General features: G+C 47.9%; 1 protein-coding gene across 48 annotated transcripts in view; it reads left to right on the top strand.

Annotated features, from left to right (window-relative positions):
• Nucleotides 1–12,314, top strand: part of TCF7L2 (transcription factor 7 like 2) — a 196,680-nt gene that overhangs the window by 158,351 nt on the left and 26,015 nt on the right. The gene's annotated exons all lie outside the window — the stretch shown is intronic.

The raw sequence follows: 12,314 nt of genomic DNA, 5'->3' as shown, positions 1-12,314 counted from the left end.
TTGTTACCTCCATGTAAAGGGAAATGGCAGGGTTTTGTTTTGGTACTAAGGACCTTAAAGATTGGTGCCTGACACTTACACAGGAAGGCCGGATAAGTCTAGAAAGAGGGGCCACAGAGCAGTATTTTTAAAAAGAAGAAAAGAAGAAAATTAAGAATTCTCACTTTTTTGTTATCTTTAAGCCCTTCTAGGCTTTGTTTTTGTTTGTTTTTTGCGGGGGGTGGGGGAGGGAAGTAGGGGAGAGAGGAATGAGGGTTATTAACTCGTCTGGTGTATTAAAGACCAGCCTCATGAAAAGAGTCCTATAAACAGCTGGGCAGTCGGGTCAGTAAATTAAAAACATCTCCTCAATGTTAGGTGTCCTGCCGCCAGAAGAAACCAAATCTTTGCCACTGGTCTTGCTTCAAGCAAGACAGATCCAGGATCCCATGTGGCAACAGGGGCGTTTTCTTACCTGCATGCAAATCGGAGTTGTGTGTTTGCTTTTGAACAGGGTGAAATTATTTCACACTTGGGGTGGGAGAGGACCGGAAAGGCTCTTTTGGTCCTCTGCAAGTTTCTTCTGTCTCTAACCCCTCCTGGAGCAGCCACCCTCCATCACTCCCCTCCTTCATGTAAAAGAGGACGATTTCAGGCCTGTGATGTCTGAGTCTCTCAACTCCAATTAAATTAAACCCACACCAATGTACCCGGCCCTGGATCCTATGAGAGCCCCAGGAAAAGTAAGTCGGGCTTGTGGGATTTAGGGCTAGCCTTTTGCATTCCTTTGCCTTCTCTTTTCTCTCTGTCCGTCTCTGTCTGTCTCTCTGTCTCTCTCATTCTGGGGAAAGCTCACAAAACTCAACAGTCAAAAAGCAAGTTAGCGGTATGGCTGCTAGAATGCCAGGAAACACAGGAAGCTTACGTTCTTCTGCTCCCAGAGAGGTCAGTTGAAAATCTTTCCAGCACAGTCTTTTACTCTAGAAGGAAAAGAGGGTGTGTGTGCGTGTTTGGCAGACAAGGCCCTACCAAGTGTCACTCCCGTGTCACTGTGACAAGAAAATATACTTTCCCCCTCCCTCCTTCTCTCGCAATGCAGCCCTCTCTCGAAGAAATTTGTTTTGAGGGATTTGACAATCTTGCAGATAAAGTGCCTGCCTACTGCACTCGGTTGATCATTTTCCCTCATGGCTGACCGTAATTTCTTAGCTACTCTTAGCGGTAGCGCTGTCCCTGCTGCCCAAGGTAACGGGTGAGGGAGGGGGACTTTCGCTTAGGTGCCCTCAGCTGCCTGGGGAACATGGGCCTTGCCCCTTCCTTCACGGATTTTGTAGTGCTGAAGATTAGAAACTAGAAGGAGGTGGTTTTGTTTTGTTTTGTTTTCTAATTAAGAAATTAAAAAAAAAATCATTCTGCCACCAGTTGAACTAGATTATTAGGTTTCTTTTTGCTTTTGTTTATTAATTTTTTTCTGTTTTGGTTTTTGAGGGATGGTGCGTGTGGAAGGGAACGCATTAACAAAACAAGGATGGGTAACTGTGAGTGAGAACTCTGGGCATTTTGAGTAAACCAGGGCAGAAATTTGGATCCTGCTCTATCTTTTTTAAGATGCTTTTTTCCAGCTCTTTAAGTGAAAAGCATAAAGGGAGGGGAACCCGGGAGGAAGAAGAAAAGTGAGAAAAGCAGTCAGGGAGGAGGAAACAGCCGGCCCAGGCCATCTTGAAGGTACAGAGAAAGTTTTTGTGAGGTGGAGAGAAAGAAGAGAAAGCTATTATGTACCCTAGGGATGCAATTTTAGTGGGGATGGAAGATTTGAGTGGGAAGGGAGGCACAGTGGCCTCCGGGCTCTCTCTTTTCCAGCAGTTGGGCGGTTGGCACCTCAATTTGAATTGCTGGGTGAGTAGTGGGGTGTGTGTGTGTGTGTGTGTGTGTGTGTGTGTTCATGTCCTTGCTATGGTCTTGACCATTAAACCTCTGTGCCTTTTTTTTTTTTTTTTTTTTTTTTTTTTTTTTTTTTTAAATTCAGACCCTGGGAAGGGGAAAAACAAAACCAAAAATAAATGGTCAACTCAAGCTGTGCCCTTCCCCGATGTACTTTCCATAGCAGTGTTTTGGGGAGTTGGGGAGAAAGGGTTAAAAAAATAATAAAGATGAGGAGGAGAGAAAGCTTGACTTTCATCATAGTCCTTAAGCTGTCTAGCCAGGCAGAGCCTGCAGAGCCGGCTCCCCAAGTTCCAAGAAGCTGGGGATCCGGAAAAGGATGGTGGGGTCGAGGATTTCTTTTACCAAATCAATTTTTCCCCTTCACCCGCCAGGGCAGGCTCCGCTGGAAGGAAGGGAAGGGAGAATGACGTTGCCTCAGAGAGGAGCTGCGTGCTTTCAGGGTTGGAGACTTCAGGCTCTGCTAGGGAACAGGGCTTGTGGAAACTGTCTGTCTTTGTTTCGTATTTAATGATAACTTTCTGTTGCTGTGTCTTTAGTTGTATTTATTTTCCCTTTCCAAATTTAGATGCTGGCTTTTTAGGGCTACTGTCTTGCCCATGGCATCTGTATTTTCAAAAACTTAAACAAGAGACCGTGTTTCTCAGAAACCTGAGTAGGAGACCCATGACTGCCCATTGTGGTGTTAATGATCAGGAAGAGGGTCCTTTTGCAACTCCAGTTTGGGGCTTAGGTTACACTCTAACTCTGTTCAACCATAGGGTCAGATCCTTTGCCACAGCTGTCAGGGCAGTGTCGAATTTGGAGGCGATTCCTATGATTACTTCCACTACTATCTTTTGTTGTGGAGTGGCCAAACACAGAAGCCTTTGCAGTGGTCCATCAGCATTTAGGTCTGACTTTGGGGAGGGGGATGAAAAAATGAAATATACAACAGACTGTAAAAGTCCCTATGTTTTCAAAATCGGGAATTAAATCCTATATATCGTATTAAAACACGAAGTGGTCAGTATTTCTCTAGTCGAGCATGAAGCAATGACTGACGTATGGCTTGGTTTTCCTTTCTGGTTGTGTGCAACTTTTCTAGTTCAGTCTACGATTGTGTGAACTGTCTAGAATCGTGGGGAAAGACAGTGCAAGCTGGCACTGCACGTGTCTAAGATGCGTTGCCGTAAATTTCCCAGCCCAGCCTGGCCTCCCTTTCCGAGATTCCTGAAAGGTTCCAGAGCTTTTGTTTACTCAAATTACTTGGGTTACTTAATAGCAGTCCCACTCCTTTGGTGGCCGCTAACCCTCCATTCTTGATGTCTCATGAGAAGGGAGTTGTTTGAAAGGGTGAATTCCCGACTCCAATGATACAGATATTATGATCTTTGTATTGTCACAACAGGCTGCTGCGTCGGCATTTTCTGGAAGCAACAGAGCCTGCAGCCTTATATTCTTAGGGAAACCTCCCTTTTGTGGTTTGGGGTTGGTGGGGGGCCCGGCTGAGCTATGTAATGGAATTCTTTCCTTCTGCAACATTTTGGAATGTGATGAAATCTCATGCCATGCCCTCCAGATTACATACTTCTGCGCACATTTGAAGTTTGTTTTTTTTTTTTTTTTAAATTGGACTTTGCCTGGGCCATTCCCTAGTTACATTAAACTTCCAACTTGTCAGCTTGCTTTGATAGGGGGTTGCGTCCTTTTCACGTGTTTCATTTGTGGAGACTGTGGATGTCCTTTAAAGGATGCCCATGTTTGGGACACTAACAGGGCAACCAAGAACAGAGCAGTGCAACACTGCCTCTACATCTGTCATTGCTAAATTCCTGCGGAATCCAAGGTTTCAGGGCATTTCTGTCTCTTGGGCCACAGGAAGACGTTCATCCCTCCTCTCGGGGTACCCGTTCTTTTCTAGGGAGAAATTCACCTGCTCTCTGAAGGAAACAGCTGTTTCAAAGAGCACTTACCAGACTCCATGCAGCAGGCATGAATTCAAATACAATACTGTCTAGATTCGAAAGTTAGGCACAGGGTATATTAGAAAAACAAAAGACATTTTTGTACAGCTGGTCATTGTAAATAAATTAGAAGGGTGGTATCAGGTTTTGTTCACTACTTTCTTGAAATCTCCAGGATGTAATAACCATTATGTACTTAAAATTTACTCTACATCAAAATTGGTGATTTCCTTTCCATTATATTCAGGAATCCCTGGATTCGGGGTTATTGGGGTTTGGGGGGAGGGGTAGCCTGGAAATCATCATTATTATTTTTTTAAGTTGTTTTGAATTTGAGCTTTTGGATTTCTTCATTTGGAATAGGTTAGTTTTATTCCTGGCTCTGTTTTGAAAATCTGCTCTCCTAGAAACAGCTGTACCCTCTTACCCAACTCCCAAACATTCCCTGCAAACATGGGACACTCAATAAGATTGATTATGCTAGCACTAATCATTTAATACGCAAGTAGTAGGGAAACACCTTGCGGGAGGGTGGAGGTTGCACACTACCGGGAAATTACTTAGGGGTGAAGTGGTTCGTTCTTCATCTCTGAGGCCCGGTGGAGGATTAGGACAGTCAGAGGACCCTGTCGTGCCTGCTTCACCCCCTCCCTGACCTCCGCCACGCTGTAGCATGTTCCTGGAGGGACACAGGCAGGAAGAAAACCCTGGGAATTCACTGGTCAGGGGCCAGCCTGGACCGGGCGGGCCAAGACTTAAGCTTGCAAGTGCTTTAAAGGTTAGTTGGGGGAAGCACAATGGGATGCTTTCTTTTTATTGGGAAATAAATGAGAATGAGTGGAAATAAATTATGTTTAATGAACTTAACTGGAAGTAATTGTTCAAGAGCCTGTGAAAGCACAGCTTTGCTGGGTCGGCCCTGGGCTGCGGCTCTCACAGAGCCAAACAGCTGGAGCACGTCTTTCTTTTCCAGGTTAAAATGTTCCCTTCTGTGTGCCCACGCCCCCACTCTGACACCTCCAGCCCCACTCCCAGACCCTCCCTCCCCTCCTTTTGGGGGATTAAGAAAAGGTCATTAAGAGCAGAATTTGGCCCCCTAGACCCCGAGTGCTTGGTGATCTGTTTGGTGTGTAACCAGCTGGTTTGTTATATTATGGGAGGGACGTGGAGGGCATTTGGGGGAGACCAAGGGCTTGGGATGGTTCGAGTTAGTTCTACGTATATGCTTGTGTGTTAGAGAATTTGGATGAAAATTGAGTGCACATTTATTCTCTCCCTGCCTGCCCTGTTCAGTCATTTCCCTGCACAAAGAATTTCAGTGCTTGTGTGAGTATATGAGAAACTATGAGTCGGCAGAATTTTGGAGAAAGCAAGGAGAGTCTCTCTTCGTCTTGCTGTCTAAATGGATTTGTTTCTGGGGTTGGGGGAGGGATCCGGCCATCGAGAGTTTACCAAAGAAGCAAGCAGTGCCCTGAGTGTCAGGCTCCCTCGGGTTCCAGAAGCTGTCACTTGGCAGCCTTGTGGGTGGGCCGGGCATCCCCAGCAGCAGGCCCGGTGAGGCAGACTGTGTGCTGGTGTTGGAAGGTGGGGCTTTCTTTTCTGCGATTCCCAGGCCCACCTCCTTTTGCTTAACCATCTCATTTCTCCCAGCAAAACTTGAACCCTGTGAAGCCTTCTCTCTTCCTTGTTATTTTCAGAGGCGGTGCTCTTGCCATTAATGTAAGTCTTGTCCAGGGAAACTGTGTGCCTTTGGCTGGGAGCAGGCCCTTTGGGAGCAGCGGCCTTCCGTCGCCAGTGGGCTCTGGACGCCGCTCTGCCTGGGCTTCCAGAGCCGGGGGAGAGGGGCAGAGGGAAGTGTTTGCAGGAGCCCATCTGGCCGCCCTTCCACTGTGTGTGTGCAGGAGCTTGGCGAGCCGTGACCGCAGGATGTTCACGGGGTGAGTCGGCGTGGGCCCTCCCATGCGGGCCAGAGCCAGGCTGCCATGTGCGTTTCCTGACGTCATTCCGGCAGCTGCAGCAGGTGCTCATCCGGGGAATGGGCTATCGAGGCAGGAAGGCTACCTTTGCCGACCATTCCAAATCGGACTAGTTGAGTCACTGAGGGTTGTTGATGAGTGAGGAGCGGCCCCTCCTCCATCTCCACCCCCTCCTCTCCAGCGGTGCTCCCTGCCTCCAGTGACGTGCGACATCATTCACGGTTCGCTAGTCGCCATTGGCCTTGGCGAAGCCATAGTCAGTGGCATCCGGTGGAACGCATGGAGCTCTAAACCCATTTTTTTTTTTTTTTGAAGATTTTATTCATTTATTTGACAGAGATCACAAGTAGGCAGAGAGGCAGGCAGAGAAAGAGAGGAAGCAGGATCTCCGCTGAGCAGAAAACCCGACGTGGGGCTCGATCCCAGGACCCTGGGATCATGACCTGAGCTGAAGGCAGAGGCTTTAATCCACTGAGCCACCCAGGCGCCCTTCTAAACCCATTTTTAAATGTAAACTCCGAATGAACAGTGTCCCTTCCTGAGGCTGATTTCAGCCTCCGGGGAGGGCTGGGGAGCCCAAGACCACGAAGACCTCCTGTGTCCTCCCTGGGGAGGGGAGAAGGCTGACAAATGCTTCTCTGTGCTGCTTTTGTTTTATTGTGCTGGGCTCCTCAAGGCACTTTCTGGCCCCATTTTTCTTCTGCAGAAAAGGAGAGCAATAGGGGAGTATTGAAGAGGAGGGCCGGCGGAGGGGCCGGCCCTGCAATGGCTCTATTTGTTTTCAGCGTCTGCTGATTAATAGGTTGCGAGGTGAATGGCAAGCTTTCATTCCCTTTGGGTTCCCCACAGTTACGGAAGGTTGAGGGTCGGGGCGAGAGGAGGGGTAGCAGGGAGACCGAGAAGTGCCTGAATCAATCTTCCATTTGCCGGGTTCCAAATCACAAGCTGCGCTTGGATGGGGCTGTGCGCACTTGGCAATGAGGGTGGCACGGCCAAGCTGCAGAACATTGTTGCTTAAGGGTTCTCCAGGGGTCAGAGGTCAGCCACCAGGGCGCCCCCTCCCAACTACCCCACTGTAGTTGGATGAATACTTGGGGTGGTAAGGCTTTGTGCGTTTTGAGAGCTGGTAAAGGACCCCTCCCCTTTTTTTTCACCATTTAACTCTTCAGTGCTCAAAACCCATAGAGCATAATGACCAGAACTGGGGAAGACTTCGCTCTGCGTAGAAGCTATTTCTCCAGGTAGAAAATAGAAAGCTCTGATTTACAGTCCGATGAGGATTTTTCTTCCCTTTTACTTCGTTTAATTGGTTCAAGGTTTTTGAGCCGACTTTTTCTTTAGTTTCTTGTCAGCTGAACTGACGGCGTGCATTGTGTTTCTATCACCAGAACCCTGCTGGACCCTGATACTGCTCGTGTCTCTCTGTTTGAGGGGCATCCCAGTAAAATGACTTTATCCCCCGCCTCTCCAAATCAGCCACACATTATAAAATCCCCTGCTAAAAATACCTGGTGGCCTGTGGCATGGGCTGTTCTCAATGAGGCAGGAGCCCTGAGCTACTCCTAACTTGAGGTCTAGGGGGACAGCAAGGGGGTGCTGTTTGTTAAAACTGGTCTAGGTTCCAGGGACTGGTGGGTGGGAGAGTGAGGAACAGATCCCTTTGTGAGTCCTGAAGCCTCTTTGTCCAGTGGGGAAGGTTGGCCCCGGCTAAGCTCAGAGGGTGCAGCTCACTACACCAGCACGGCAGTGAACCCCACCCCAGCATCAGGCTCTGCGGACACCATGGGCAGGTGAGCAGGAAAACCTGGAAACACCACCTCCCCAAGGCCTGTGATCTGCAACGCCTGCTGTGTGGAACTAATAAGAAATGCCAGCGACTTCATAGGTGTGTTGTGAGGATTTAATAAAGTATGTCATGCGCAACGCTAAGCCAGGTTCAGTGGGAAGGCTGCACTCAGTGGTAGCAGTGGTGAGCTGTGCTGGGGTTGATGGGAGAGCTCCAGGAACAGCACCTGGACAGTGCTCCTCTGTCCTGTTCTCCCTCAGCTCATCAGACGAAAGGTTCTAGGGGGCTCCAGGGGGGAGTGCCAGGTGCTGATGGCGTGGGTGTGTGTGGGCAACTGTAGGGTGACTCCTGGATTTTACGTGGAATGTTTTAGTCACTCTTGTTTTTGTGGCTCGGAGATTCCTGCTTTTCAGCCTGTTCCTAAAGGGTTAGATACGAGTAACTAGGCTCTCCATGCAAATCTCGGGGACTGCCACCACCCCGACCTTGAATGTTAGTCAGCTATCACTAGAGGTAATGATGTTGCACACCCTAGGCAGTTTTGAAGACCTACTTAATATTTAGATAAGGTGGTTGCCTCAAAGGTTCTTGGTTCCATGTTGCAGTAGTTTGCCTTAAATAGTGGACTCTTGTCTATAAGAAGATAAAATGGGGAGAGAGGCCTGTTTCCAGCTGTTTATCCCACCAGCATGGATTATCGTTTTCACTTGGATTCCCTAGATGATTTCTGGAAGGTTGTCTGAGTCTTTCCCCCAGGAATGATACTTTTCACTGTTGAATCTCTTAGGGCAGTAACAGTTTGGACACAATCCTTAAGGACCCCCTTAAAGAAGTGGGCACTGATTGTAGGGAAGGGGAAAGCCTAAGGGACGTTTCCTATTTGGTTTGGTTGGTGTTTCACTTATATGAACTCCTGCTCCAAGGCCCTCATCCTGATTTTGGAAGGCCTTTGGTTATCTCTAGCTATTCAGTTCTTCTGTAGGCTTTTGTATTTGTTAGCATGATAAAATGATGGTTTTTTCCTCAAAAGAGATGAAAAAATTTGTCAGTTAAATATCACACTTTTAAGAAGAAGTATGCGCTTGTGGAAGGGTGGCCGAAAAAGTGCCACACACTCTTGCCCTATAATAAACGTCTTGCCTTTGAATTAAGGAGTGCGTGCCATCTGTGGATGCATTTCCTTTCTGGGACTTTGATTAGAGGGGTGGCCAACTGTACCTCCATTGTGTACTCCTCTTTAGAACTCTTTGGACAGTATTTTTCAGAGCTTCTTTGCATGTGTAGCTCAGTGCCAGGCCCACTATTGAGCATTTTATAGGCTTGAGCCTAAATTTTCACAGTGATGCTCTGAGGTTGACCCCCATCGCATCTAGAGTTTGCAGAGACAGGACGAAGCTCCTGAGACAGGTTGTACAGCTAGACGAGTGAAGTAAAATTTCAGTCTGGGTCTTCCTTGCATCACAGCCTTCACTCTTGGTCACTGTCTATGCCAGGGGCTCGTAAACCATTTTTAAAGGTACTGTACTGATAAAGATAGGACTAACTGGTTTCTGAAGGTCTGTCCAGCTTTGTTCTATGATTCAGAGCGACTCCATGTTGGTGAACGAATCTGTGAGACTGTGATCTCTTCTTCTCGTGACTGCAGTTGCAATTCAGTGGCTCTTCAGCAGCTTGAGTCTCACCACTGACACAAGCTGGGCATGACAGGGGATGGAAGGTTCTAGAAGACACAGTCTTTGTCCTTAAGGAGTCTAGCTACAGTGGAATCAAGAAAGGTATATACATGACTCCAGCATGGACATAATGTGACATAGAAAGAAAGGACTGTGGGGTCCTTGGGCTGGAGAGATGGGGCATTTTCATGAAGAACACCCTCCCATGTGCCCAGTAGTAGCGCAGGAACAGGCAGGCCGTATGGGAATCATGACTGGACCCTGGACTCTGCCGGGTTGACTGCATCCCTTCCCCTTGCTTGCTTGGGAACTGGTCAACCTGGTGAGACCTGTAGTTTCCTAGGGACCTACCTGGCACACAGTCATGATCAGAAGATACAAGATCGTGGGCAACTTGAATCCACCCCCTCCCGTGTTTTAGAGTCTGACTGGACTGGAAAAAAACCATATTGTGCAAAACAATGTGAAGGTGATGGTGTCCAACTTTGGTCAGAGTGAGCTTCTTCCATGTTTCTAAGAGGAAGAAGGAAAATTAACTTTTAAATCCTCCCCCCGGTGAGCACCACTCTTGTGCAGAGTCTATCTTCATCCTTTGCTAGACAAGTAGAGAAAGGTTTTCCCTGCATTTCCTGTTAGTCCTGCTTGGAAAGCAGCCGTGGAATCTGTGCGTCTGAGCCATAGACAGAACTACGCCATCAGGCAACTTCTCCCTAATGATAAAATAATAAATACCAAGAATAATAAGCCACCATTCCTGTGTTTACCATGTGGTAGGTTCAGTGCTAAGGATTTTCTTGAGAACTCTGGGATCTGTGATTCTTGTTAGGACCCGGGCCTCTTACCCTTTGTACTTGTCTGTGCCCATGTGGTCCTCTGGTCTGGGGGTCATGCGTCATGGCTGAAGAGAGAGCTACCATCTCTGGAACTCAACAGGCTGACTCAGGATGCCACTGAATCAGGTTCCTGCTGAGAGATTTCCTAGAGAACAGCTGGAGCGGAGAGTTCTAGGCTCCGCTGCCCACTGGCGGCCCTTCGATCCCCATCCTTTGCTTCCTTCCATTGTTTCTGGTGGTCCTGTTTCTCAGAAGCCCTTTGGCCTCTAAGTGACAGTCAGCCCTGCTTTGGGTTATCTGTGGTTCTTCCTACTCATCGCATAGTCTTTCCACCCTTACTCTGGAACTGGTCTGCCTTCTTACATTTCAGCAGGTGTGTATCTTTCCAACCAAACAAAAGAAACGTCTGGAAGTTGGCAGTAGTCGTCTTCCTTTCCTCCTGGTGGTCTTTGCTCTTCTGACTTCCTCTCCCTCCTCTCCTTCTCTTTCCCCTCTCCATCCCAGCGTGCCTTAAGAGTTCAGTTGTTGGCTACTTTTCAGTTGGCCATGGCCTTGAGGCAGTAGCCCCTCACTCTGCTGGCTTTGGCCTTGTCCAGACCTTTAGGGCTGCTAAGGACGTGTGACCAAATCTCCCTCTGCTTTGGGCCTTTGCATTTCGGTGCTTTGATTGCAAACTGGTAGTTCACAACATGAGGCTCTTTGGGCCACTAGCTTGCCCCTCTGGAAGCGTCCAGTTGTTTATGAGAATCGTTAAACCAGGCTGTTGCAAGTGTTGACTTCTTTCTCTGTGGTCATTTCTGGAGCATATGGAGGAGGAAGTCCATACTTTACGTTCCGAACATGCTCATGCAAGTTCGAAGCCCCCTTTAGAGATGCCTTCCACACAATTAACTGGGGTGAGAAATACTCTTTGCATATTATACCCCTTCCTTGTTCATTTAAAAAAAAAAAAAAAAAATGGACAAGAAGAAAAACGCAAAGCAAACTAAGTGCTCCGTGGTCCCTGAACTCGAGAGGCACTAGTGGGCAGCACTGAAACCTCACTTCTTTCCTTGTAATGCAATTCCTTTTCCTTGATGTTAATGCAAGTTGTGCTTTCCTAAAAGTAATAAAAGGAAATGAAGACACGTTCTGAAATGAAACTTGACTCTAATCCATTCATCATCTAATACTGGCCTCTTTATCTTCGCTGGTACCTAATCTGGTTAAATGTCCCTGTTGTAGGATTTTAGTGAAAATCCTCTATGGGGAATAGGGTTTTTTTGCAATTGGATTACTCTCAGTAAATGGCCCAGTAGTTCGCTTGTTTCAGCTTCATTTTTCTTTTGTGGTCTTGCTGGGCTAAGTTACAGCACAGCATAGTGGAGGGGGTGGGGCAGGCTGAGAGTGGGAGCAGGGGTGGAGAAGGGGACAAGAATTTGGGAAGGTCTGGTCATGGCAACTAAAAAAATCTTTAAAATGCTTATTTTCTTTTTCTTTTCCCCCCTGCTCCTTCTACCTATCCACCCTTCCTGAACATAAAAATGCTTGTACTTTGTTTGCTGGAACTGCCCGTTTCTAGACGGCACCTCTTTTATTAGCCCAATTTATCATCATCCAGTTAATTTATTAGCATTCCCCCATGACTTGCTAATGAAATTCCTAATGAATCAGGGCTGCTGTAATCTGCATAAAATATGCAGGTGCTTGCCTGGCTGTCTAGGGTTTTCTGGTAAAGTTCACACTCCCAACCAGACCAGGATTGGAGCTTTTCATCCGTGCTATCTGTAAAGGACTGTAGCAGGCTGGCTGGTTCCCGGGGCAGGGAGCCCTTAGGAGCGGGAGGTGGTGGATAGGGAGGCTGTGTGGGTGGGACTTGGGCCCTGCCTAGTTTCTTGTAAGGGAAGGTGTTCCCTAGCCTGTTCCCTAGGAAGCCTGCTTGCCTCCTGAACATCCCTCCACTGGGGCTCTGGGGTCAGAGACCACCCCACAGCCCCCAGTCAATTAAGTCCCCGCGTCAGGTTTATCTGACGGCTGGGAAAGTGCAGAGTCAGGGTCTGTGATGGGGTGGTGGTGGAGGAGGCACTTTTTACAGCTAGGCTCCGTAGGGAGGTAAAAACGGGGAAGCGTGCCCACCCAGAGAGCAGGCTTTACAAATACCTGTTACTTTTAATACATGGATCAGGGCCAGGGTTGTGGGC

Source organism: Mustela lutreola, chromosome 4 (assembly GCF_030435805.1).
Source record: "Mustela lutreola isolate mMusLut2 chromosome 4, mMusLut2.pri, whole genome shotgun sequence".
In the NCBI taxonomy this organism is placed as follows: Eukaryota; Metazoa; Chordata; class Mammalia; order Carnivora; family Mustelidae; genus Mustela; species Mustela lutreola.
Note: the sequence above shows the minus strand (reverse complement) of the source record. Positions and strands in the feature narration are given on the sequence as shown.